The sequence below is a fragment of the Castor canadensis genome, chromosome 5, assembly GCF_047511655.1.
Source record: "Castor canadensis chromosome 5, mCasCan1.hap1v2, whole genome shotgun sequence".
NCBI lineage: Eukaryota > Metazoa > Chordata > Mammalia > Rodentia > Castoridae > Castor > Castor canadensis.
The window spans coordinates 55541879-55568809 of record NC_133390.1 but is presented as its reverse complement, the minus strand read 5'-3'; positions in this window follow the sequence as shown (position 1 = coordinate 55568809).

The following is a 26931-nucleotide window of genomic DNA, read 5'->3' as shown; positions in this document are numbered from 1 at the left end:
AAATTGAGACACAGGCAGGCTAAGAAAATTGCCCAAATCCCCCCGTTTAGAAATACATGGAGACAATTTACTTTAGGGGCTGTACTCTTAATTAACATTCTATAACCTCAATGCTTTTATATGAAGTCAATTGTCATGTGGAGAGTTTTTGTGAATACATATATTTGAATGTTTGAACTCCCTGATAGTCACCCCTTCTCTACCAATATGGTGACTGGAAAAATATCACTGTTATTTCAAATTTTTTGTTAAAATTTCCTTGCATCTTTAAAGCCTTTCCTGAAGACCAGCAAAATTAAATATATCCTAATTTTCGCCCTCAAAAAAGCATATATCATATTTTCTAGTTATTTCTTCCTTACCCTCTCTCTAGTGACTTTCCTGAGTACAGGAAGCATTGTCTTGTTTCCCAGAACTTGTTTACAACTATGATTGTTGTTTTCATGTTATTATTATTATTATTTTAATCATTAGAGATGGACTTGTTGCCTATATCTTGAAAGGGTTCAATAGTTATTATTTAATGTATCTTAAATAGACAGTCTACTTTAAAAATATTTTTCACACAATTAATACTTTATTGAGAACCCAAAGATGTGGAACTTCTGATTGTTCATAACTGACTGAATTTTTGAAATTTGTTTGCTTCTGGGCCCCCCCAATTTGCTGTATGTTGTCAGCCTTTCAAGGTTTGAGAGTGATGTCTTGTCCACATGTGTTCTCACAAGTCCCCAGATCACAATAGATTTTTAATAAATCTTCTAATCAGCTTTTGAAAGTGGAGCTTCATGCTTTACTGCAGTCAGTTATGTAGATGGCTGTCACCAGGGCCTTCTCTTTAGCTATAATCACCTTCCTAGAATTGGATTTCTTTCCTAGCTCCATTTACGAGGCTGCAGCCCTTCAGAACCATATGTTGCAGCCAAATTGTGCTTTCCCGTAGTGGTAGCAGGACATCATTTTTTTTAACACCTTGGTTTTTACTGGTCCCTTGGTTATACATGAAAACTAGGAATCTCACACATGTTAGCAATTGGAGCTATAGCACCTAAGATTTACTACAGGCAAGCCTACTTTTACAAGCTGGTTTTCAGATCTCATCTTTTAACTTCCTGGTGTTATAGCAGAAGTATATCTAAAGCCTGAATCATAAACACACTCCAGAGTGGGACATTCATTTGTGTGAGTGAGTGTGTGTGTGTGAGTGTGTGAGTGTGTGTGTGTGTGTGTGTGTGTGTGTGAACGTGTGAGCATGTGGGTATGTGTTGATCTGGATGAGTACATAATAAAGGAGAATGATGACTTAAAATTTTTTTTGATATTGTTATTGATGTCACATGTCTGTGATCACTTTTCCCCTAGTAAATGTAGCCTTCTTTACAAAATCCAGTCACGTAATTTGCCTGCTCTAGAGATAAGGCGAAGGCTCTGTCAGAGCACTTAACCACAGGTGTAAAACTGTGATTAAAAAGAAACTGCACATTTAAGTAGCAGTAATTAGAAGTGAATTCTTAATTGCAAAGTTACACAAGCATTTATGCTTTGCTTTGCTATCCCAAGCCTTTGAAAGGTGTTATATAAATGCAAATTGCTTCTTATATCACTCATGCCATGTATTCATGACATTGAAAATGTGCATTTATACTGAACTAAGCTTAATAATAAAATACTAAATCTAAACTACCTATTAAATAGACCTACATTTCCATCAACCAGAAAAGTGCATTTCTGTATTTTCCTTTTAAACATATACCCATGCTGATGAGGTGCAAGTTCTGTTTTTATGTCTGATTAAGAGAATGAAGTATAAAAATAAAACTCTTCATAGTGATTACTACAAAACTGTAAACAGTTTTTTTAAATATTGTAGTCTAACAGAATTTAAATTAGACAGTTTCTGAGAGTGAACCACATGCTAGCTGTAGGACACTCACTGCCTGTTGGTAATTTAAAGAACATCTTACAAGACTCATAAAAATGATAATTATTAGTTATCAGAGTGGTCTATTACCAGTACTCCAATCTTCATTTTGACTTTCCAGTACAATATGCATATCAAATGTTTGGGTTATAGAGTATGGAATGTAGCCTTTTAAAGGCTAAGACTTAAAACATGTTTTAAGATATGTGGTTAGATCAAGAAGAATTAACCTAGAAGGTAACACACATGCACAGGAAATCAATGTGAGTAAACTCCCTGTATAGCTATCCTTATCTCAACTAGCAAAAACCCTTGGTCCTTCTTATTATTGCTTATACTTTCTCTTCAACGAAATTAGAAATAAGGGCAAAATAGTTTCTACCAGGTATCGAGGGGGTGGGGGGGAGAGGGAGGGAGTGGGGGGTAAGGGAAGGGGTGGAGGGAGGGGAGAGAAATGACGCAAACATTGTATGCACATATGAATAAAAAAATTAATTAAATAAATAAAAAGAAAAAAAAAAGATATGTACCAGAAAATGGTAAACGTCACATCTCCTAAGACATCATGTGTCAAGTATTTATAAACAAAAAAATATTACAGGTTAGTGCTTTCTCAAACATATTTACCATTATGTCACTTGGAGATCTTGTTGAAGAGCAGAATGGTTCAGTAGATTTGTGATGGAGCCCAAGATTGAATTCTAATCACGTCTAACCGTTTTTCCTGTGATACAGATGCTATTGTCTGAAGATCTCAGCAGGAGTAGTAAGACTTTAGGATGAAGGTCTGCAAATATTTTCTATCAAGAGCAAAATTGCAAATATTTTAGGTTTTGTGGACCATAAGATCTCAGTCAAACCTAGTCAAGTCAGTCATTGTAGCAAAACCATCATAGCTGGTAAGTAAACAAATAAACTAGAATGCCTTTCTATAAAGCTGTATTTAGAAGAACCAGAGGAAGTGGATTTGTCCTCTGAGCTATTATCTGCCAACATGTGTTGTAGGGAGGAGCTATGAGGCTTCTCCTGAACAACTCTTTTTTTTTTTTTTTTTTTTACTTTTCTCAGATAGGCTTTTTATTTTGGCATAATTTCAAACTTGCAGAAATGTTGTTAATATAGTACAGAGGGTTACTGTGTATCTCATGCTGGGTGTCTCCCAGCATGAGATAATTATAATGTATTGTCTTATATTATTATGGTATATTTATCGCAACCAATGAACCAATATTAATACATTTCTGATAACTAAACTCCACGCTATTTTATTCTATCAACTTTTCCTTAATATCTTTTTTTCTTCTGCTCCAGTATCCTATCCAGGATACCACATAAATAAGAGTGGTTTTGTTCTGTTTTGTTTTTGGAGATGGCATCCAGGCTGACCTTGAATTCCTGGTCTCAGGTGCATACCTGGTTTGTAGGAATCTTTTATTTTTTTTTTTTCATTTTTCTTTTATTATTCATATGTGCATACAAGGATTGGTTCATTTCTCCCCCCTGCCCCCACCCCCTCCCTTACCACCCACTCCACCCCCTCCCGCTCCCCCCCTCAATACCCAGCAGAAACTATTTTGCCCTTATCTCTAATTTTGTTGTAGAGAGAGTATAAGCAATAATAGGAAGGAACAAGGGGTTTTGCTGGTTGAGGTAAGGATAGCTATACAGGGCATTGACTCACATTGATTTCCTGTGCGTGGGTGTTACCTTCTAGGTTAATTCTTTTTAATCTAACCTTTTCTCTAGTTCCTGGTCCTCTTTTCCTATTGGCCTCAGTTGCTTTAAGGTATCTGCTTTAGTTTCTCTGCATTAAGGGCAACAAATGCTAGCTAGTTTTTTAGGTGTCTTACCTATCCTCACCCCTCCCTTGTGTGCTCTCGCTTTTATCATGTGCTCATTGTCCAATCCCCTTGTTGTGTTTGCCCTTGATCTAATGTCCACATATGAGGGAGAACATACGATTTTTGGTCTTTTGAGCCAGGCTAACCTCACTCAGAATGATGTTCTCCAATTCCATCCATTTACCAGCGAATGATAACATTTCGTTCTTCTTCATGGCTGCATAAAATTCCATTGTGTATAGATACCACATTTTCTTAATCCATTCGTCTGTGCTGGGGCATCTTGGCTGTTTCCATAACTTGGCTATTGTGAATAGTGCCGCAATAAACATGGATGTGCAGGTGCCTCTGGAGTAACAGTCTTTTGGGTATATCCCCAAGAGTGGTATTGCTGGATCAAATGGTAGATCGATGTCCAGCTTTTTAAGTAGCCTCCAAATTTTTTTCCAGAGTGGTTGTACTAGTCTACATTCCCACCAACAGTGTAAGAGGGTTCCTTTTTCCCCGCATCCTCGCCAACACCTGTTGTTGGTGGTGTTGCTGATGATGGCTATTCTAACAGGGGTGAGGTGGAATCTTAGTGTAGTTTTAATTTGCATTTCCTTTATTGCTAGAGATGGTGAGCATTTTTTCATGTGTTTTCTGGCCATTTGAATTTCTTCTTTTGAGAAAGTTCTGTTTAGTTCACATGCCCATTTATTTATTGGTTCATTAGTTTTGGGAGAATTTAGTTTTTTAAGTTCCCTGTATATTCTGGTTATCAGTCCTTTGTCTGATGTATAATTGGCAAATATTTTCTCCTACTCTGTGGGTGCTGAACAACTCTTCTGTACTCTAAAATTGTACCTCTTCCAATTTACTGTAGCAGAGATTAAACTAAATCCTTGAGTGATCTTCAATGGCCATTAGGCTCTGGAAGTTCCAAATATATAGCCTCTATTTACCTTTATCTATCTTCTGCGTTCGTTTCTTTCTTAAATCTTCATCTCCAGGTTATATCTTCATTCCCCATATTGACAAGCTCCCAAGCAATACAAATACTACACAATACCCAACCTACTCATAGAACCCTCAAGAAACTCAAGTAGTAGAGTTAAAAAGGTAACAGAGGTCCTTTATAGATTATTTCTTCTTTGTTCATTTTTCAGCCTTGGATAATCAGAATACTCAAATAATGCCACATAATTAATTAGTTAGGCTGTTGTTGGATACCAAAGTTGATATGTTGAATTAGTTTCTTCACATTCCATATTCTTCTCTAGTAAAGACCTGGCTCTTCTTTCTGAAAAGGGGATCTTTCTGATCATTGTCTCAGTTGTGCAGTATATTTGATAACTGCAGAGTTGACATTTCACTAAATTGATAAGGTAAGTTCACATTCTCTATCCTAGTGCTGCACTATAATGTGTCAGAAAAGAGAGAAAGCAGGAGCATGTGGAAGAGATGAGCAAGGGGAAGTCTGAATTTATCATAACCTACTCTTGTAGTAATTAATCCAGTCTTGTGAGAGTGAGGACTCATTCACTCCAATTAAAAAAGCATTAATGACCTAATCACTTCCTTAAGATCTTAGTGCACAATGCCAACAAATGGCATTTAAATTTACACATGAGTTTTGTAGGAGAAAAACCATATTTAAGCCCTAATAGAACATTTAACACTGTTAATTATTAGGATGGTTAATGCTATCATTTAATACAAATTAATTTGACTATAAGTTAAGAGTTTTGAAAGCATTATTTGAAAGATGAGATGCATCACTTAAACAACATTAACAGAAATAATGGATTATAACAGGATTAGATAAATTATAGCTTGAGGGCCCAACATATATCACCTTCAGCTTGTGTGTGGTGAACAAGAAACAGATTTTTTTGGAAGTGTCAAAACAAGTCATGAGATGAATAATATTTTGCGACATGAACATAATATGAAATTCAAATTTGTTTCCATAAATTAAGTTTTATTGGAAATCACTACACATATTTATATTTGTACTATCTATAGCTATGTTTTCTACAATGGTTGAATTAATGAGTTATGACAAACAGTATGAGACCCTCAAAATCTAAAATATTATATGTCAACTTGTAAGAAGAAGCTTTGGCAGCCCTTAGACTAGAATATAAAATATTCCACAATTTATGTTTTTGTACATCACTGAAATTGGACAACTCCTAACATTGATCAATTAATTAAAACAAATAAGCACATGGAAGTGGAATTTTCAAGAAAAGATCAAAGAAAATGGTTAGACTATCTAGGTCTCATCTTGTTCAAAATCTAACAGTTTTTTAAAAACTTTTATTAGCATATATTAATTGTGTAGGGGGGAATTCAACTTGACATTTACATATGTATTACAATGTATCTTAATTAGAATCACACTTTTCATCATTCTTCCTTAGCTTCTCCCCTCCATTAGAACAATTCCAACAGGTTTCATTATTCTATTTTCTATACCTATACAAAGTACATTGACTATATTCTTCCATTTTTACCCTCTAAGTTTACCCTCTCTTGTCCTATTAGTACCTACTCCCAGACAAGACCTATTTTACCTTCCCATCCTTCATTTTTTAAAGTATATATTGATTGTTCAGGGGGGATTTCACCTTGGTATTTCACACATATATATTATATTTTAATCAGATTAACCTTCTCTGATTACTTACTCTTTCTCTATCACCCTAATGCTCTTTTATCCAACAGCTTTCAGTGCATTTTGGCATACCATCTTTATATAGAGATGCATTATATTCAGTCTTATTCACTCTCTATCATTCTATTTTCCTCTCCCACCTCCCTCTAATCACCTTGGATAGACCCACTATTACAAAGATGTTTTCTATCTATCTATCATCTATCTATCTATCTATCTATCTATCTATCTATCTATCTATCTATCTATCATCTATGTAGAAGATTTTATATATATATAAATGTATATATATGTATATATTTTTCTTTTAAGTCTAGCTTCTACATGTGAGGGAAATCATGTGGCCTTTGTTGTTCTGTGCCTGGTTTACTTCACTGAACCTGATGATCTTCATTTCCATCCATTTACCTGCAAACAACTTAAACAAAAGATACATTTTAAAAAAAAAGAAAGTTAGAGGCCAATATCCCTGACAAATTTCATTCTCCATAAAAAGATTGCAAACCAAATCTAACAATACATTAAAAAGATCATATGTCATGATCAAGTAGGTTTCACTCCAGAGATGCAAGATGGTACAACATATACAAATTAATAAATGTAATACAACACATAAACATCATCATCTCAATAGATGCAGAAAAAGCCTTTGACAAAATTCAATATCCTTCCATGATAAAAATGATGAAGAAATTAAGAATAAAAGGAACATACCTTAACTTTATAAAGGCTGTATGTACAAACTTATGGTCAACATCATACTACACAGAGAAAAACTGAAACTGTTTCCTCTAAAACCAGAGACAATGGTATCTACTGTATATATTCTTATTCAATATGGTCCTGGAATTCTTAGCCAAAGCAAGGAGACAGGAGAAAAAAATAAAAGGGATTCAAAGAGAGAAGTCAAATAATTCCTATTTGTAGATGATATGATTTTATTCCTAAAAGACACAAAAACTCTATCAAAAAATTTTAGATCCATAAACATGGTCAGCAATGTAGCAGGATACAAAATTAATATATAAAAATCAGTGGCATTTCTATATACCAACAATGAAAAGACTGTAAAAGAAGTGAGGAAAACAATATCACTCAAAATAATGCCAAAAATTTTAAATACAAATAATATTAACAAAGGAAGTGAAAGACCTATACAATGAAAAGTATAAATCACTAAAGAAAGAAATCATCATTACAGAATGAATATTATAAAAATGCTACCAAAAGCAATCAACATGTTCAATTCAATCCCCATCAAAATTCCAGTGATGTTCCTCACAGAGATGGAAAAAAAATCAATCATAAAGTTCATATGGAAGTTCAAAAGATCTTGAACAGCCAAAGCAACCTAAGCAAAAAGAGCAATGCTGGAGGTATCACAATAACTGACTTCAAACTATACTGCAGAGCCATAGTAATAAAAACAGCATGGTACTGGCCAAAAACACAGTAAGACTAATGGAACAGAATGGAACACTCAGACACAAACCCATGCCACTACAACTATTTGAATTTTGACAAAGGAGACCAAATCATGCATTGGAAAAAAGAACCTCTTTAACAAATGGTGCTGGGAAAATTGGATAGTCACCTGTAGAAGATAACAATACATTTTATACATATAACACAGTGCATGTGTACTGTTTACCAGGCATCCTACTAAGAGCTTTCTGAACCTTATAGTCTCTGTTACAACTAGTCAAAAGGTATTAACTCACAACTCTCAATTACCATTTGAAGTAGACACTATTGTTATCTTCCTTCTGAATATAAGGAATTGAGATTTAGATAGGTCAAATAACTTGCCCAGTGTCATCTAAGCAGCAAATAGCAAAGTCAAGATTTGAACAGAGGCAATTTGCCTTTTAGGATCATTTTTAAAAAAAATATAGTAGAGTCCAGCAACACTTTCCCAAGAGAGTACCAATTTTCTTGCATATGGATTGATCATTGACCTGTATGTGGGGAAGTGAACTATCTACTTGCTAATGAGTTTATGATCTGGCCCGAAAATGGTTTTGCTAAATTTGAAATGAAATGGAACGCTTATATATTGCTATTAATGTCAATGAGTTATACAATTTTTATAAACTTGGTTCTTATATTTTCTACAATATTTGTTTTGAGTGACTAAAATTAAAATAGGCAGGTTGAAATTTGACAAATAAAATGGAAGCTTTGACCAAAAAACAAAAACAAATATAAAAACCAAGGAAGTTTTGGGGCAGTGAAAATTATTTTCTGTACTTTGAATTAAGATCTTCAGAGAGCAGAAGTGAGCTCAGATAGTGTATTTAAAAAGGGGAAATGTTGCATTATCTTTGCAGGGCATATAAATGGTGATCCTTTTCTTCACCTAGTGACTTCATTACAATTCTTAAAAGTTGATGACCCTTATTTAAAAGCATGGATGCAGGGAGCATGAGGAGGACTTTCACTACTGAAATTAGATGCTCTGCCAGTGCTTCTCTCTCCAATAAAAATTTAGCTAGCACAGAGAACAACTAGTCATGTGCATAAGGTAATTTGTGACATTGGGTCCAAAACAACCACCTAAACCCAGGAGAACCTCCCTTAGAGTAGGTCATACACTTACCAGTGATATATTTTGCTGTGCTGGTGAAATTGCTTAGGGTTTGGCATGAGTAAATTCATGGTCGTTATGCAATCCCACTGGTAAAATAAAAGGGATGTTAATTGTAGATTACAAAGATTCTTTTATTTGGAATTGATAACAGAGAAGGCTTTGATTTCTCTGTGTAATTCTTTTTCTTATTGTTTTGTTGCAGACACCCATGAGTGACTTTCAGGTCTCTATTTAGAGACCTTTGCCCAAATGATTTGAGAGGAGTAATTGTGCATCCAGATGGAAACTTTACCTTGAGAGTGGGCTAATAGGTTAATTCTGTATTCAGAAATGCACCCTATGGTGTAGACAATGAATTTTTTTAAAATAATGAGTTGTCAAGCCAATTCCCATTTTCTAAGTATTTTGCTTTCTTCCCATGGCAGGCACTTTTGGCAAACAGATCATGTTATTTAACTATATTCACTTTTTCTCTTCATTCATAGCAGAGATACTATTTCTCCACTAAAGGGAAAGTTAAATGTGATATTTATAATTCACATGACGGCCATGGGGAGCTAGCACCAAATGCTCATGATTATATTCAGCTGATAAAAAAAGTAATGACTGTATAGTAGAGCTTGCTTATTACTGTTGGCCTCAAGAGCAGCACCATTTAAATTCAAACAGCACCGTCCTCTGCTATGAAAAATTGTCTAAAGGGCAAAGAGTGTCTCCAGGGCTATTCATTGATGTACATCAAACCCTGGTGGAAAACAGATTTCCATTGACAATATTAAAAGGAGTATCAGAGTGTGTTGTAGAAAAGCTACTCATTTCAATAAACAATTTCCAAATGATTTCTTTAGATAATTGAGGCTTTTCAAATTTAAATTTACAGAAAATTAGGACAGAAAGACAAATAGTAACATTTACTATGCCTTACCATGAGAAAAGCCTTAGTTACTACTCTAAAAATGAACAAGTGATTATTGAAGTCCAACACCTTTTTTTAAATTTTATTAACTGTTATGGTCTATTAAGTTTCCTATAACCTGGTAAAAATGTGAGTTTTGACTTAGCATTAGTGTGAATAATACAAATTTAATTTTGAATTTGATTTATTAACCTAAGGAAGATAAGAAATATCTATACAAATACCCACACTTATACACACACAACAATCACCCTCATGGGAAAATAAATAATAAACAAAAAAATAAAAAGAAAAGCAGAAAACACTGATAGAATAATGTCCCTGTATTTTCACATTTTAAACACTGATATATATTTGCATCAAATGATATCTGACTTCATTAGGAGGAAGCATACATTTCTTGGAGACTGTTGAAGAGTAGCATTTGTCCAGTAGAATGATTGAAAAAACAACTGCTTCTTTAATTTTTCTCCTTTTTAAAGACAAAAATAAATATCTTTTTACTGACTTGATGTATCATCATGAGCATTTATTATTAACATAGTTATTTATCTCAGCTGTGCCTTAATTCTCTTTAAACTAATAAGCAGAAAATGTACCTTATGAGCCATTAGTAGAATGAAATGAAAGAGCTTCTAAAATATATCAACATTATTTTATTTGCAAGCTATCCTCAAAATATTTTAAATAAACCAACATTTTCTTTAATTTCCTTAAAAAATGTGCAGAACTGTCTTTATATTAGTAGAAGCAGAAAGTAATATTGACCAAACTAGTTCAGTTCAGCTAAGCACTTATTCCTGATTCTCTCTCAAAGAAAATAATACAAGTTGAAGCAAAAAGTTATTGCAATTTATCTTTGATTTAAGAAAAATGGGTAAATTTTCTTAAGTGTTAGCACACTTTGGCTTCTGGCCTTTTGTCAGCATGTCCCTGTATGCCTCTGAATTCTAGTACTACTCAAATAAACCAAATTTACTCTGTTTTTATAAAATGTTTTGCCCTATATACATATGAACTATCTACTATTAGGCTAATTTACTCAGATGATTCCATACTTATTGCCACTCATATTTCTGATTTTTGTTCTCAGCTTGCTCCTTTTTTTTTCTTAGTTATATCACCAATCTTCTTTCCTTGCTTCCCCCCAACACAAAGAGCTGGTTCACACCTACACGATCACACTATTTTATCCATCATTCCATTAGTTAGCTGAAAAATGAATGGCACTTATCCAAACAGTCATCTTAGATAAACTCAGTCATCATGTCAACTCCACAAAGCTGTTCTTCTAGCTTAGAATACAGTGCATTGCAAACATTCTTAACTGAGAAATAAAAGAATAAAAAGCAAAATAAAGTATCACAAATACAATGTACTGATCTATACAAAAACACCTGACTTTCTACCTATTGTAGGTTTTCTTTTCATTTTTAAGGAAATTTTCATGTGGAACACCTACAAATATGACTCTGGTTTAACATTTTCCATCATATTTTTAAAAGCAAATTCAATATTGTTATTTCACATTAGCAAATTCTTTCCTTCCTTCCTTCCTTCCTTCCTTCCTTCTTTCCTTCCTTCCTTCCTTTCTGCCCTTATGTCTAAAATAAGAATTTCTGAATACAGCACAGCCATGAATATCACGTACATCTACAGATTACAAGCAGGTAAGGTGGGGGGAGATTTAAAAACCAAATTTACCTATTCATCACTTTTATTATGCTCAAAAAATTTTATCTAGTGATTTCATATTATTAAAGCATAGAACATTTATAGTGAGGGGCTAAGTGTTTTCTACTTAGGTTTAGTTTTTAGTTTTAATTTTTAATGAGGTTTTAGTTTAATATATAACAGCTATATCTTTGTATCTTTGATACCAGTTTAAAAAGTAAACCATCCTTACTTTAATTCATGGTCATTCATGATATGAATTCTTTGATCTGAGGTCAACTAGTTACAGTATTGAAAACTAAAAGACCTCCCCTTCATCTTGTCAATGGTAGTTTGACCATTTTACATATGAAGTAACTAAATCCCAACTAGATAAAAAGCAGATTTGGTCAATAACCCTAAACAATTTCACATATTCTTGAAAATTTTAGTGGTGAAAAAAATCATCATTTTGTATGACATAAGTGTTAAAAATATCTTCCTTATATTGACCTAAAATTGACTCTTCCTATCCCCACAATTCCACTCAGATGGCCAAAAGTGAGTGGTGACTGAATCCAGTGGATTATTTTTTTCATGTATTTATTTACTTATTTATTTATTTATTATTATTTTTTTGGTACCGGAGTTTGAACTCAGGGCTTTGTGCTTACTCAGCTGCACTCTATTGTTTGAGTCACCCCTCCAGCCCTAAATTAATTAAAATTAAATGAAAGTATAAATTCAGCTTCTCAACTGCACTGACCACAAACCAAGCCTTCAAAGATTACATGTGGCTAGTGCCTGCTATAGTAGATAATGAAGATTTAGAATAGCAGTTTCATCAATGCTGAAAACTCTACTGGACAGCTTTGTTTAGAACCTCCATTGTTCCTGGAAAAATAAATAAATATTAATTTAGTTTATTGGTCAGTCTTTGGTGGAGTGGCAATCCCATTTAGTTTGCCTTCATGAGAGGTAATAGATTATGGATGCCAATATAGGAAGATGTCTATGACTAAGACTTTTGCTATTATTTTTGTTTTTTTATATGGAGGAGACTTAATTCAATTCTGGCCCCTTATGGTCTACTTCCTAGACCAGAAATGCAGCCTAGGAATAAAATCTCATAAATTCTTCTGATTAGTGATGGCTATTTGTGTCATGGTGGTTGTAGTGAGATGTTTGAAAACATAGATCCTAATGAATTACATTAACTTACTGAGATATGATGGCAAAGCTTTTAATTGAGTATGTGTACTGCAGATAATAGCAAGGAGATAAGGGAAAAATAGCAGTTGAAAGATTTTTCCTTAATGTTCTCTCATTCTAGAAGTTTTGCAATACACTCTCAAAAGCAAAAGAGGCAATTTCAGACCTGTCATTTCAGGTTTAGTGAATACTTCTTTCCTTAGACATAATAATACTGTATAATACACAGTATTGTCCACTGTTCATAAACTTCAAAATAATAGAATTTATTGTTCCTGTCATTGAGGAAATCCAACTAAGAATTTAATATCCACTCATTGTATAGAAATTTTGGGGTGTAATATTAAAAGAAAGAGAAGTAAGTGATAGCATTCTTTCAACATGGTATTTATAGTGTAAATGAAGAGTTTATTCTAACCCACTGATCGGAGGAGCAAAATTGAGGCATTACAGTTTTGGGGGAAAATAAAGCCTAAAACATTAATATTTCTCTAACATTCTTTAATCAAAATAGTTCCTAATTCTAGAAGAAAATTGAGAATAATAGAAATCAAGAGAAATGGGACTCTGAAGTCATTTAGTTAAAATTCCTCATTGGGCAGAAGAGAACATGAAATCACCAGAGATTTTCCTAGGTCTCAGCTAAAATTTAAGTCCTTGACACTTCCATGAATGGCAGAGAAAAGGGACTTTTGAAATGCATTCTTGTTGTCAACAAATATTCATTGAGAATTTATTAGTGTCAAGACATTGAGGGGTTTTATTAAAAGATGAGACAAATAGTTTCAAAGATCATATAAATTCAAATAATTGTGTGTGTTTTCTGTTTTAGAGACACATTCTTTGGTGTTTACTCATCAAAGATAATAAGATGGGAGATGACTTAAAAGGTTGCCTACTTCAACCTGTTTGACACTTCATAAAGTAACACTCATCAGACTTTAATAATAAGTACAGTATTTAATTAGTAATTGCTCTAAACACTTGGAAAACATATGCCTTTGCAGAATTATTTTCATTAATGTTTCCCTGGTGAAAATTTGGTCAGATAAAGAAGTTGTAAATTCCAAAACACAAGATGGTTATTTAGAAACAAATTTGAGTTAGAGAATCTGAAAATGCTTTAATTTACTTATTTTTTAATCAACATGTATTAAATCAGTACCTACTATTTAGGCACTGATGTAGATGTTGGGGTTAAACATGAACAAAACAAACTTTCTTGCTTGTCAGGTGCTTACAATTTAGTAGAACTACACAACTAAAAAGATAAATCACTTAGAAGATGATAAGTGGCATAGAATAAGTGGAGAAGTATGAGAAGTGTCAGGAATGTATGGTGAGTAGGGGAATCACACTTAAATAGAATGGTCAGAGTTGGTCTTAATGTCTTCCAGAAGAGAATGCTTGAAGACAGAATTAATGTGCACATTTTGAAGGAGGTTTTCTATAATATTAATGTCTGAAGAAAGGATGACATCTGGTTTGTTTGAGGAAGGACAAAGAGGAAAAAGGGACTGGAAGAGAGTGGGGGATGGTAGAGGAGGAGAGGATAGGAGAGGTCAAAAGTGAAAAGGTTAGGACAGGAGAGGAGGGGAGAACAGAACAGAAGAGAGAGCAAACTAAGATTATAGAAGTATTAGGCACCAGGCTTTGACTTTATGGTGAAATGCAGAGCTATTATGGGTCATAAGCAGACTGGCACCATCCTAACTAACATTTCTATTTAAATGTTGTTGGACAAAATTATTTTTATCTGATCATCCAAAAAGAAATCTTAAGCAAATGAATGCATCCAAAAATATGAGTGGAGAATAGTTTGAACTCACAGCCAAGTTAATGTTACAGTATTCATTCAACAATAGGTATTTCTCAAACATACTCCCTATAAGGGACTTCAGTGTAGAAAAATTTTATGCCAGCTTTTAATGACTTTCAAACACCTACTCAAAGTTTAGGTGTTCATATTTCAAATTAGGTCTTGTTTTTGTGAAGCTATTTGATAAGTATATCTCTAATGAAAAGTATATCTCTAATAACAAAATCAGATAAGTTCTTGGTTGTATTACTTTTCTATAGGAATCTATTTGGAATGAAATTTCTAGGATTTATTGTGGGAAAGTTTTGAAAAACTGAAGAAAAACAATCAAATGGAAGGATGCCTTTAGGAAACATAGGTAAGGACAATGTTAAATTGTTCCTAAGGGATCTATTTGCAAAGCTGGTTTATATCATTTCTTCTGAACACATGTTGGCGAAAATTATTCAGACAAAATCAAACCATCACCAAGAGAGCAATCTGACAAAATGAGACTATTCTGAGATATCTGCAAATTGTTTTCATCCTGAATTTTCTTTCAAACCAATCTAGGATAACTGGCTATTGTTAGCATGACCACATAATTCACAAAAAGGATAAAAGCAAGTTCTGGGAAAAGAAAATGCATGCAGTGCTAGTACATGCTTCCTTAAACATTTATTTCTTAAAAGTGCTGTACTTTCACTGCATGGTTTAAATTAACTTACTTTGTGTAAGAGTGTCTTTAACGCTCTTTCATTCATCATTATTTCTATTAAGGCAACATAGCATTGCAATTCATCACAAAAGACTAGTTTTCATAACTTATTAGCCCCTTTCTTTGCCCTCAGAACTCTTATTTTAAAGACTCAATGCCTACATTTAAATTCTGCTTCTGATGTAGTCTACCTTCAGGATTTCAGGGAAATGTTTGTCTCTGTCTTATCCTTTTCTTTCCCCCTATACAGGTGATAATTATAATATCAACTTTTAAGAATATTCAAAGATGAAACAATCCATATTGCTTCTTAACGGTGTCTGTCATGTAATAAAGGCTGAGTAAATTTTTGTGACATTATCATCAACGTCACAGTCTATATTATGTTTTAGTTTTTATAAATTGTTCATTGAATTGGCACATCAAATAAGAGACTTTTAAGGATTCAATTCTTCCCATATGATTAAGTTCTTTTTCATTAGACTTTCACTGAAGTCTTTATGGGCTAGATTGTTCCTATAGTGCACAGTGACCTATACAACAACTAGTTTTTCAGGGAGATAACTCACATTGTTTTTTCACGAAGTCTACTTTAGCCTGATGGATCTGTTCATTTTTCCTAAACCAGTTCCCTACAATGTACCTTGCATAGTCTATTTCCTTTCTTTTATGCAGTTACTCATACCTAAAATGTTTTTTTCCTTACAAGTCTGAATCCCATTCATCTTTAAAAATTGATTCAAAATAAATGTCTTCTATGAAGCAATGATTCATCTTCTTCCTTAAAGTCTATAGTGCCTCTGTTGCTTTTCTATTCATGTGTCTTATACATTGTTCATGTCTGATTTTTTTCTTTGTTGGTAATTAATCTCCAGCTACTTTGAATGTTACATTAAATGAAGAATCATATTTCTCTGTTTACACTATAGAACTTTGTAGAAAATCAGACCCAGAGCTTGAACAATGATCCATGTGATGTATATATTTAATTTAATATTGGTGAAATGATGAGTGAAATCTTCAGAGAACAGTTAAAATATGTATCAGAATAAAAAGGGCACTGAATCATTCAGACATGATAATGGAAGTCCTGGAAAAGATGTTTTTTTAAGGAGGTATTATAGGTGTTATTCTGCCACTTTATTTGGAACCAGGTAGATGCTGATAATCTAGGATGATTGTCAGCTTTTGGATAAACGCAACCATAATAAATGTTAAAAGCTTGCTCTGTGTGTGTGTGTGAGGGAGAGAGAGAAGAGAGACAAGAGAGAGAAACTGAGAAAGAGACAGAAATAGAGAGAAATGTTTAAGTAATTCTTCATTATGTGCCTGTGGTAATAACTATAAGCCTATATTCTCAATGAAGTTAGATTTTTAGAAAGTCTTAGGTAATATTTTTAAAACAAAATTTTAAATAATACAGTATTTTCAAAAGACTTTGGGAAGATTATACATTGCTTTTTTTTAAATGTTATTTTTCAGAACAATCAAATACTGCTGCACCTCCTGTATATACCTTAGGCCCAATATTCCCAGTGTCAGGGTCTCCCTGTTTTTCATACTGCTTACTAGAAACTAGAAATCTAATGAATGTCAACCCTGGTTATAAAAAGTTTTTACTATGACACAATGATTAATCTATTGCTATTCATACTATATCTTAAATCATTTCAATTAAAAAGACTTATTCTTTAATTTCTTTATGTAAATAGGAAAATAATTATCATATGGGTACATTTTCAAATATCTGAAGTCAGTCTCACTTCCTCAAAATACCCAGCAAGAGAATGAAGGAAAACTTGTACATTTTGTTAGCTCATATGTTTGTTTCACATTAAGAAAAACTTTTGGAAATAAAAGTATAGATCCATTTTGTTACGGTTACTCAACATTTTTATGAAATTGTGCAATTTTATTGTCTTTCAACATTAATTATTCAAATATTTACCTATCTACTGTCTGCATGTGTTACCTCATTTGGCATCAAATAGTTTTGGCTGCCATTTATGATGGTGCAAAGTTGAGAAATAACTACATCAGGCTAATAATTTATTAGCCTGGTTAAATTTTACAAACTAGTAATTGTTATTGTCATTGGGTTAAGCTCTTTCAAAATTCAATTTTAATATTGGCTGCTAACTCTTTTTTTTTTGGTTGTTGCTGTTGTTTTGTTTTTGTGGAACTGGGGTTTGAACTCAGAGCCTACACCTTGAGCCACTCTATCAGTCTTTTTTTGTGACTTTGTTATTTTTAAGATCGGGTCTCACGAACTATTTGCCCTGGGTTGCTTTGAACCCCAATCCTCCTGATCTCTGCTTCCTGAGTAGTTAGGATTATAGGCATAAGCTTGTCAGCTGTTTTTAGCAAAGCATTTTCTCTGTTGAGCTTTGTTTTGTTTTTGTTACAATTATTAGTTATCAGGTGCTCCATATTTTATTAACTTTAACGTCTTAAAATGTAAAATATGTGTACTATATTAAAAGTATATCATATTCAGCTAATATAATTTAAAATTAATTAATTTATTCTAAATTATAAATGAATAAATGTTTAGATACAGAAATTTCCCAGTTAAATATTTATCCTACATATGCATCAACAGAAGAATGCAAAGATACATGAACAAAGATGTAGATCAAACAATATGGATTATTATTTCTAGTATCCCAATCAGAAATATTCCAAGAGACTCTCATGAAACAAACCATTATAACATTATGCCTCTATTTAAAAGAATAAGGCAGCATTTTATGCATTAATACAACTCTAAAGTCAGAAAACTGCAGAATTAGATTTATCTTTTGATCTAATGTGTTTAAAAACAATACACATATTAGCCTGGAGGCCAAGTAATATATGATAATATATATTTATATATAAATGCGTGTAAAAGCACCCATAAACATTTATATATCAACTCACAGAATATGTTTGAAAGAATCGTCAAAAATGATTAGTAAAAAATTTCTCCATTTTAACCAATTTATCCAAATAACTCTTGGGAGCAGGAATTATGGAGCCTAAGGTTGAAGGTGGATGAGATTTTAATCTTTATGTTAATTTCTTTTACATTATTTCAGTATTTTATCATGGGAATAAATTGGTTTTATAATTAAAAATAGTAACAATTTAATTTATCACTTTTTAATTTTCTTCTAGGTATAATAGAAGTTTGATCAATATGAAATAAACATACTTTTCTTGAAAATAAAAAGGCAAGACTTAGGTTCCAGGACTTTTATCATTGTTTGTAAGAATGAGAGTTGAATGCACTAAGGATGTGAATTTGTTGTTTTCACCATTCAGAGAAAAGATTATGTTTGGCACTTTTTGACATTTTCATAAGAGGACTGTAAAACTGTTCGATTTCATAAATTTAGAATGACATTTGAAAGTACAGTCTTCTGTGTAATTGTGTGGCTTTGTTGTCCTACTGTCAGTTTTGATTGGCACTTAATAATTAAGTGAGGAGATATGAAAGATGTTGAATTTTTTAAAAATAGCTTAGAAAAATTGTCAATTTTCCTCTCAGAATGCCCAAGTAGAACACCAAGATCACAAACTATCTTTTCCAATTTATCTGAGTAAAAGCAGTCTCTATGTTACAAAGGCATTTTATTAAAAAGTAAGAAGATCGAATCTCTGAGTATAAATTAAAGGACTCTTTGGTCTCTGACCAAAACATTGGCTTACTCTCCTGAGAGTTAGCATGTAGAAGCAAAGTTTCTCCATTGTAATCAAACTCTCTATATGACCCTATTCAGCTTTCATAAGTGCCTTGTCAGTGATGAATGCATTACCTTAATGTAAAAAAAATCTGTGTTATATACATAAAAGGGATTTTCATTACTTCATGAATCAAAAGAGAAAGAAATCATAATATAACCCTTGTAGTGTGCAGTAATTCAAAGCTATAACCCCAGCTATTTGGGAGGTGACGATCAGAAAATTATCATTTGAGGCCAGCCCTGGCAAAAAAAGAGCAAGCAAGACCCTTCCTTAAAGAGCAAGCTGGAGGTGTGACTTAAGAGATAGAGCCTTTTCCTAGGAAACTTCAGGACCTGAGTTCAAACCCCAGTACTACCAAACAAACAAACAAGCACACAAAAATGCCTTGAACGTGAAGGTATGAGATAATTAATTTCTTTTCAGAGCTTCTGTTTAAACACATTAAATTAATGATACCTAACATTCAGGAACAGAAGCCAAAATATTTTTGTCACATTTTTGGAAAGCTGATAAATATATCGATTAATTTTACTGTTTTCATCCAAATTTATAATTTATAATATTTACCATTTTATATGCTTAAAATCACTTCTGGTGTCATGTTTAAGAGTTTTTTTTACCTTATTTTTTAAGATCCTTATCAATTTATTTTTCTTCAATTCTTTGGTAAAGGAACTTCAACAATTTTTTTTTTCATTCTCAATCTCTTTCTCTTTTTTGGTTTGTTCAGGAAATAACTTGATTATAATTTTTGTGCTGTTGTGACACACTTCAAATTTGTGCATCTTATAATTTTTTAGGAATTACATGTTTAAAAATCAAATATTCCTTGTATTTTGAAAATGAGTTTTTATTAATATATGACTGACTGTTGTGACTTTTTCTAAGTTCAGATAAGATCTTAGATATGTATTTTGCTAATCCTTAGTTATTGAGAAACTGAGCAGCATAAATTTTATTTCATATGAAATATACTGAATACATACTTTTATAGAAGAAAGCTAAAATTGAATGCATGAGGCAGGAAGAAAGAAAAATCAATTAATAAGATTATTTGTCTTTTGTTAGATATTAGTTGGAAAATCAGAATGGTGTCTGAAGACAGAAATAACATGAAATTTAATAAAGTACCAATGTGTGCTTTTAAAACTTCTTTTACTTCTTAACTCCTTTATACCAAAATGACTTTGAGATTTTTTTAACCATATTCCAGATTTAAAACTTAGTTTAATAATCCATAAATTGAGCTTTAATTGAAAACTTTTAGGTTATTGTATTATACTGAAAAACATCTTACTTTTGTAGAGAAATAGTGTATTGAAATAGTGACTTACAGAATGGTGCAATGGACTCAATGCTTACCTGGTTATTAAGAGGCTGGGATTCTGGTACAGTTACGCAAGCAGTTTGACCTAATTTCAAACATGTCACTGTCTATATCTGAGCCTTTGTTTCCTCAGTTGTAAGAGAGTTGGCTATTGACTATATGGATATTAGAGATCCCAAAGTTTTGTTTCTGTAACAGCAAAAGTCTGTTTTGAGCCAATATAGTGATTAGAATGTTGTTACAGCAGCTCACATACTTCTGAAAGATGATTATGGATATTGATACTATTAGCTGTGATGAGTGAGATTTTCATCAACTCACCAAGAAGGACTTAATGCTAGACTCTGAACCATGGTGGAGAGTTGTTGAATGAAGCATGTATATTCATCTGGTTCTATTATCATCTCATAGTTATAACGAAAGATAAAACCTCATTTTAATAAAGCTACTGTAAAGTGAGAAGGATTAGTGTTAATAAATTGGGATGATAATTTTGAATTAACACAGATCACTAAGTTGCATTCTGTTTATATACTAATTAATAGTTTACAAAGACCAGTTTCACATACTGAAACATTTCAATTTTCATGATAACCTTTGAGGAAGTTTCAACACTCACACACAAACTTCCCTGCATGTGTAAAGTGTGACATGAAAAGCTGCCAACATAGAGTGAGACTCAGATTAGTCCACAGCAGGGCTTGGTACAGCATAGCAGCTGTGCATCTAAGGACTTTTGCTGTGTTAGTGGTGTCTGTGATGGGAAAAATTGCTGGGTAGAATATATGGCAATTCTCAGTGGGAGAAACACAAAGACTCAAAGATCTACATATAATTATACTCCTTTGGATAAGCACACTGACAGAAATGGAATGCCTCACCATGGGACATCAAATAACCAAATGAGCAGAACTTTCCTCCGTAGCTACGTCAGAAATTCATTTTAAAATGGAAGTAGAACTTCTGAAAACAGACATAGGCAATGCCAGAAGACAGAAGTTAAGTTTGTATCTGGTGCAGATGACCTAGACACCCCTCTATCTCCACCCCTTTACCATTTATTCTGCATCACTCTCACAACTGTGTCATTCACTTTTGCACTGGGATCTCTCATTCTGTTTTCATTTATGACCACATGGAGATTTGGAGAATGATAAAAGCAGAGCTTGGTTCATTAATATGCTGACTTCATGTGTATGTTAGGCAAAAAACTGACCCTGTCTTTGCTACTGTTCTACTTAAGGGTTTAGAGAAGGAAAGGCTTCAAAGAGTCAATAGTAAGACAAAAATTACTCTGCTAGGCATGCTACATTTGGTGAATCCACTTTATGAGAAGTGGCCTAAGGTTAGAGTAGAGATTTATGAACACATTAATTTTCTTGGCTGATGGCTAGGACTTGGAAGGAGAAAAATGACAAGGAGTTCTGGTATAGATGTGTGTAGATGGACCTAGATGCCCCAGATTTTTGTATCAGATATTGATACTATCAGAGATCACCCATTATGGGGGAGGCACTAAATAAACAAGTAGACAAAATGATTCAACCAGTTGATGTCAGCCAGTGTTTGTCATTGGCTGTTTTAGTGCTCCCAGAAGGGCACAGAAAAACTAGCCATGATATCAGAGATGGAGGCTGTGCAAAGACTCAAGTGCATGGGTGCATACTCAAGACTGATCAACATCCTTCCAAAAAAGAAATCTTCATTTGGCCAGCTACAGAGACAAGAAATGTGTTCATAATTTAGCATCATCCCTCAAGAAAACCAGCCAGATGTATTGTAGTTGACTATATTGGATTCCTTTTGTCAGTTTTCCAAGAATAAGCATTATTTCTGAGTCTGAGTTTGCCTTTCCTGATTGCAGGATATCAACCAGCTCCACCAATTGAAGAATTTCTAAGTGATGTACAAGAAGAGGATCATATTTAATATTATGTCGACCAAGACACACATTTTACAGCTTAAGAGGTGTGAGAGTAGGCCTCAGGGAATCCACCGGCTAAATTATACACTATGTCACCCAGAAACTTCTAGCTGCATAGAACAATGAAATGGACTGGTAAAATAGTAAATTGAGATGCCAGTTTGGAGTTGATTCCTTACAAAAATGGGACCGCATCTTCTAGGATACAGTACATACACAAAATCACAAATTGGATTTATTTTTTTGGGAAGAGCCATGCAATAAGTATTTGACACATACAGCCATAGAGTTTCTTGCAGCTGCTCATCATTGCCAATAAGGTATGAAAGCAGCCTTTGAGGTGCTTGGGTAGGTGAGCAGATATGGGGATGTTCAACAAAACATCATTTATATAACTGGCAACAAGATGGATTTGGTGAGGGAGACAGAGCAAGATGGCAGACTGTTGTCAACCGTAAATCACTGCAACACCTAACTACCCCAAAGAAGGAAGACACTGGGGAACCCTAAGGACACCCATGAGGTCCCATAACTGGCTCAGTCTTTAGCTTTAAACTACTTCTTCTCCCCCTTTCTATCACCCTCCCCAACTCACACTTTTCACCCGACACAACCACAACCTCTCCCTAGCTCTTAACTCCCCCTTTACTGTTCACCCACTTGCAATCCTTCTTCACTACCAATACTATTAATGGTTAAACTGAATCACGGATCAGGCTTGCAGTTTTGTTGTGTCCATATCTGTCTGTCCATCTTCCTCTATAGTTATCCCCCCTTCTCACTCATTTCAACATTTACTGACTCTCTTTATCACATCCTAGTCTTCTTATTCATCCCCTTCTAATACCCCCACTATCATCTCATCTTGCTACATAAACTTCTTACTTCATATAACTCACTAGAACTTTCCCTCCATTTCCCTTCTATCATGATCCCTACTACATTTAGCCTTTCAGGGCCATGAAGGTACATCCTTTTTCCAGTAGACAACCAAGACACTGGAAGAGGAGCAATAACTGATTTTCATGAGGGATTACTGTAATTTCAAAGCTGCAGTTTAACAACTGTAGCAACCTTAACAGCTAACCCTCCAAACCCTAACTGGAACAGAGGGTGGAATCCAGCACCCTGAGAATAAGAAGCTGAAGAGAATACTATTGAGCTCTTTATGCCACAATCTATAGGCAAGAAAATGCAAAATCCATTGGAAATCAACCACTGTCCAGTCCTGTGCAATTCTTAATAAAACCCCAACCACAGGAGCACAAGGGATTGGAATCCTGAAATAAAACAAGCCCATATGCATAATCTTAGCACAGAAACATGAAACAGCAAGACAACAGCTCTCCCTCAAAAGCCAACTCCGTCACTAAGGATTTAAACAACTGTGAGGAGAAAGAAATATCAAAGACTGAATTTCAAAAAATATTAGTAAGAATGGATAATGAGCTCAAAGAAGAGACATAAAAGCCAGTATCTGATCTCAAAGAAGATATGAATAAACAAGTAAATGACCTTAAAGAGAATATAAACAAACAGATGAATGAAATTAAGAAAACTATGCAGGATATAAAAGAGGAAATCAATAAAGATATGGAAATGCTAAAAAATAATCAATCTGAAATGGGCAGCTCAATGCTCCAAATAAAAACCTTAATTGAAAGCTTTGTGAACAGAGTGGAGCAAGTTGAAAATAGAGTATCAAGAACAGAAGACAAAGTAGAGGAATTGATCAAATAGTAAAAGATCATGAAAAAATGATAAGAAAATATGAAAGGAATATGCAAGACATCTGAGACACTATGAAAAGACTATGAATCATGGGTATAGAAGAAGGAGAAGAGATACAAACTAAAGGCATAGGCAATCTCTTCAATAGAATAATAGTTGAAAACTTCCCTAACCTTGAGAAAGGAGAGAGTCATCCAGGTGCAGGAAGCTTACAGAACAACAGCAAACCATTAGGACCAAAAAAGAAACATCTGTGGACATATCATGATTAAAAACATTCAACACAGAGAACAAAGAAAACATACTGAAAGCTGCAAAAGAGAAAAAACAAGTCATATAGAATAACTCATTAGAATAGCATCAGATTTCTCAACACAAACTCTAAACACAATAAGGTCATGGAAAGACATATTTTAGGTCCTAAAAGAAAACAACTGTCAGCCTAGACTAATCTATTCAGCAAAACTCTCCTTCCTAATTGAAGGAGAAATTAAAACCTTCCACAAGAAGGAAAAACTAAAGGAATTCAAGTCAGTGCTACAGAAAATAAGTTTTAGACTCTGTACACAGAAGAAGAAACTAGAGTGAAACAGAAAGATGCAAGAAAGAATAAACCCTTTTGACCATCAGACCAAAAAACAAGGAATAAGTACAAAAGTTAACAACAGGGGAATAAAAATAACTGAAAGCACCATATACCTCTGAAAGTTAACACTTAATGTAAATGGCCTCAATGTCCCAATCAAAAGACACAGAATATCAAACTGGGTTAAAAAACAAGATCCAACCATAGGTTGCCTACAAGATACTCATCTCACTGAAAAAAAAAAATAAGCACTGGCTTAGAGTCAAAGGGTGTAAAAAGGTTTTTCAAGCAAAGGAACCCCATAAGAGGCAGGAATATCTATAATGATAGCTGGCAAAGTAGACTTCAAACTAAAATCAGTCAGAAGAGACAATGAATGCCACTTCATAATAATTAAAGGAGCAATTCATCAAGAGGAAATATCAATCCTTAACATATATGTACCAAACATAGGGGCAGCCATCTATGTTAAAAAATATCTACTGGACCTAAGAGCACAATAGACCCTAACACAGTGATACTGGGAGACCTGAATACCCCACCGTCACCAATAGTTAGGTCATCGAGGCAAAAGATCAACAAAGAAACTTCAGAACTTCTGCACATGTCAGACCAAATGGACCTAATAGACATCTACTACAGAGTATTTCACCCAACAACCAGGCAACACACATTCTTTATAACTTATGAAACTTTCTCCAAAATCATATTTTAGGACACAAAGTAAGTCTCAATAATTTCAAGAAAATCGAAAAAATCCCCTGTATCATATCAGATCACAATGAAATAAAACTAGCTCTCAACAACAAAAGAAACCACAGATAATATTCAAATACATAGAGACTGAATGCTGAATGACCAGTGGGTGACCAAAGAAATAAGGGAAGAAATCACAAAGTTCTAAAAATTTAATGAAAATGAAAATACAACTTACCAGAATCTGTGGAACACAGCGAGGGCTGTCCTAAGGTGAAAGTTTACAACTATAAGTGCCTACATTTAAAAAACAGACTTCTCAAACACCTAATAATGGTACCTTAAGCTTCTAGAAAAACAAGAACAACTCTAAACCAGCAGATGGAGAGAAATAATAAAGATCAGGGCCAATATCAATGAGACTGAGATTAAAAAAACCATACAAAGAATCAATGAAATGGAAAATTGGCTTTGAAAAGATTAACAAGATGGACAAATGGAGGAGGGAAAACACCTAAATTAATAAAATCAAAGGTGAAAAAGGGGGTATAACCACAAATACTAACAAAATCTAGAAGATCATTAGAGAGTACTTTGAAAACTTATATTCAAGTAAACTGGAAAATCTCAATGAAATGGATAAATTCCTAGATGCATATAGCCAACTAAAATTGAATCAAGAAGCTATTAACCACATAACTAGACCTATTGCAAGTAATGAGATTGAAGTAATAATAAATAGCCTCCCTACAAAAAGAGCCCAGGAGTTGAAGGATTGATTCATGGTCATATTTTACCAAATCTTTAAAGAGGAACTAATATCAATACTCCTCAAACTTTTTCAGGAAACAAAAAGGGAAGGAACATTACCTAACTCAATCTATGAAGTCAGCATTATACTCATTCCAAAACCCAATAAAGATGCAACCAAAAAAGAGGATTATAGACTGATATCTTTAGTGATTATAGACACAAAGATTCTCAACCAATACTGGTGAACAGAATTCAACAACACATCAAAAACATCATGCACCATGACCAAGTTGGTTGCATTCAGGGATGCAAATCTGTAAATGTAATACAATGTATAAGCAGAAGGAAAGACTAAAACCACAATAGATGCAAAAAAAAATCTTTTGACAAAATTCAAAACTCTTTCATGATAAAAGCATTGAAGAAACTAGGAATAGAAGGAATGCTCCTCAACATAATAAAGAATATGTATGACAAACCTGTAGCCAACATTATACTAAATGGAGAACAACTTAAACCAATTCTGCTAAAGTCAGGAGTGAGATAGCACTGTACACTTTCCTCAATCATATTTAATAAACTTTTGGAATTCCTAGCCAGAGCAGCAAGACAAGATCAAGAAATAAAAAGGATTCCAAAGTGGAAGAAAGAAGTCAAACTATCCCTATTTGCTGATGACATGATCCTATACCTAATAGATCTTAAAAACTCTACCAAAAAACTATTAGAAATCTTAAATTCTTTTGGGAAATTAGCAGAATGTGAAATTAACATACAAAAATCAGTAGGCTTCCTATATACCAGCAATGAACAGATTGAGAAAGAAATCAGGGAAATAATCTCATTTACAGTAGCTTCAAAAACAACAAAGTAC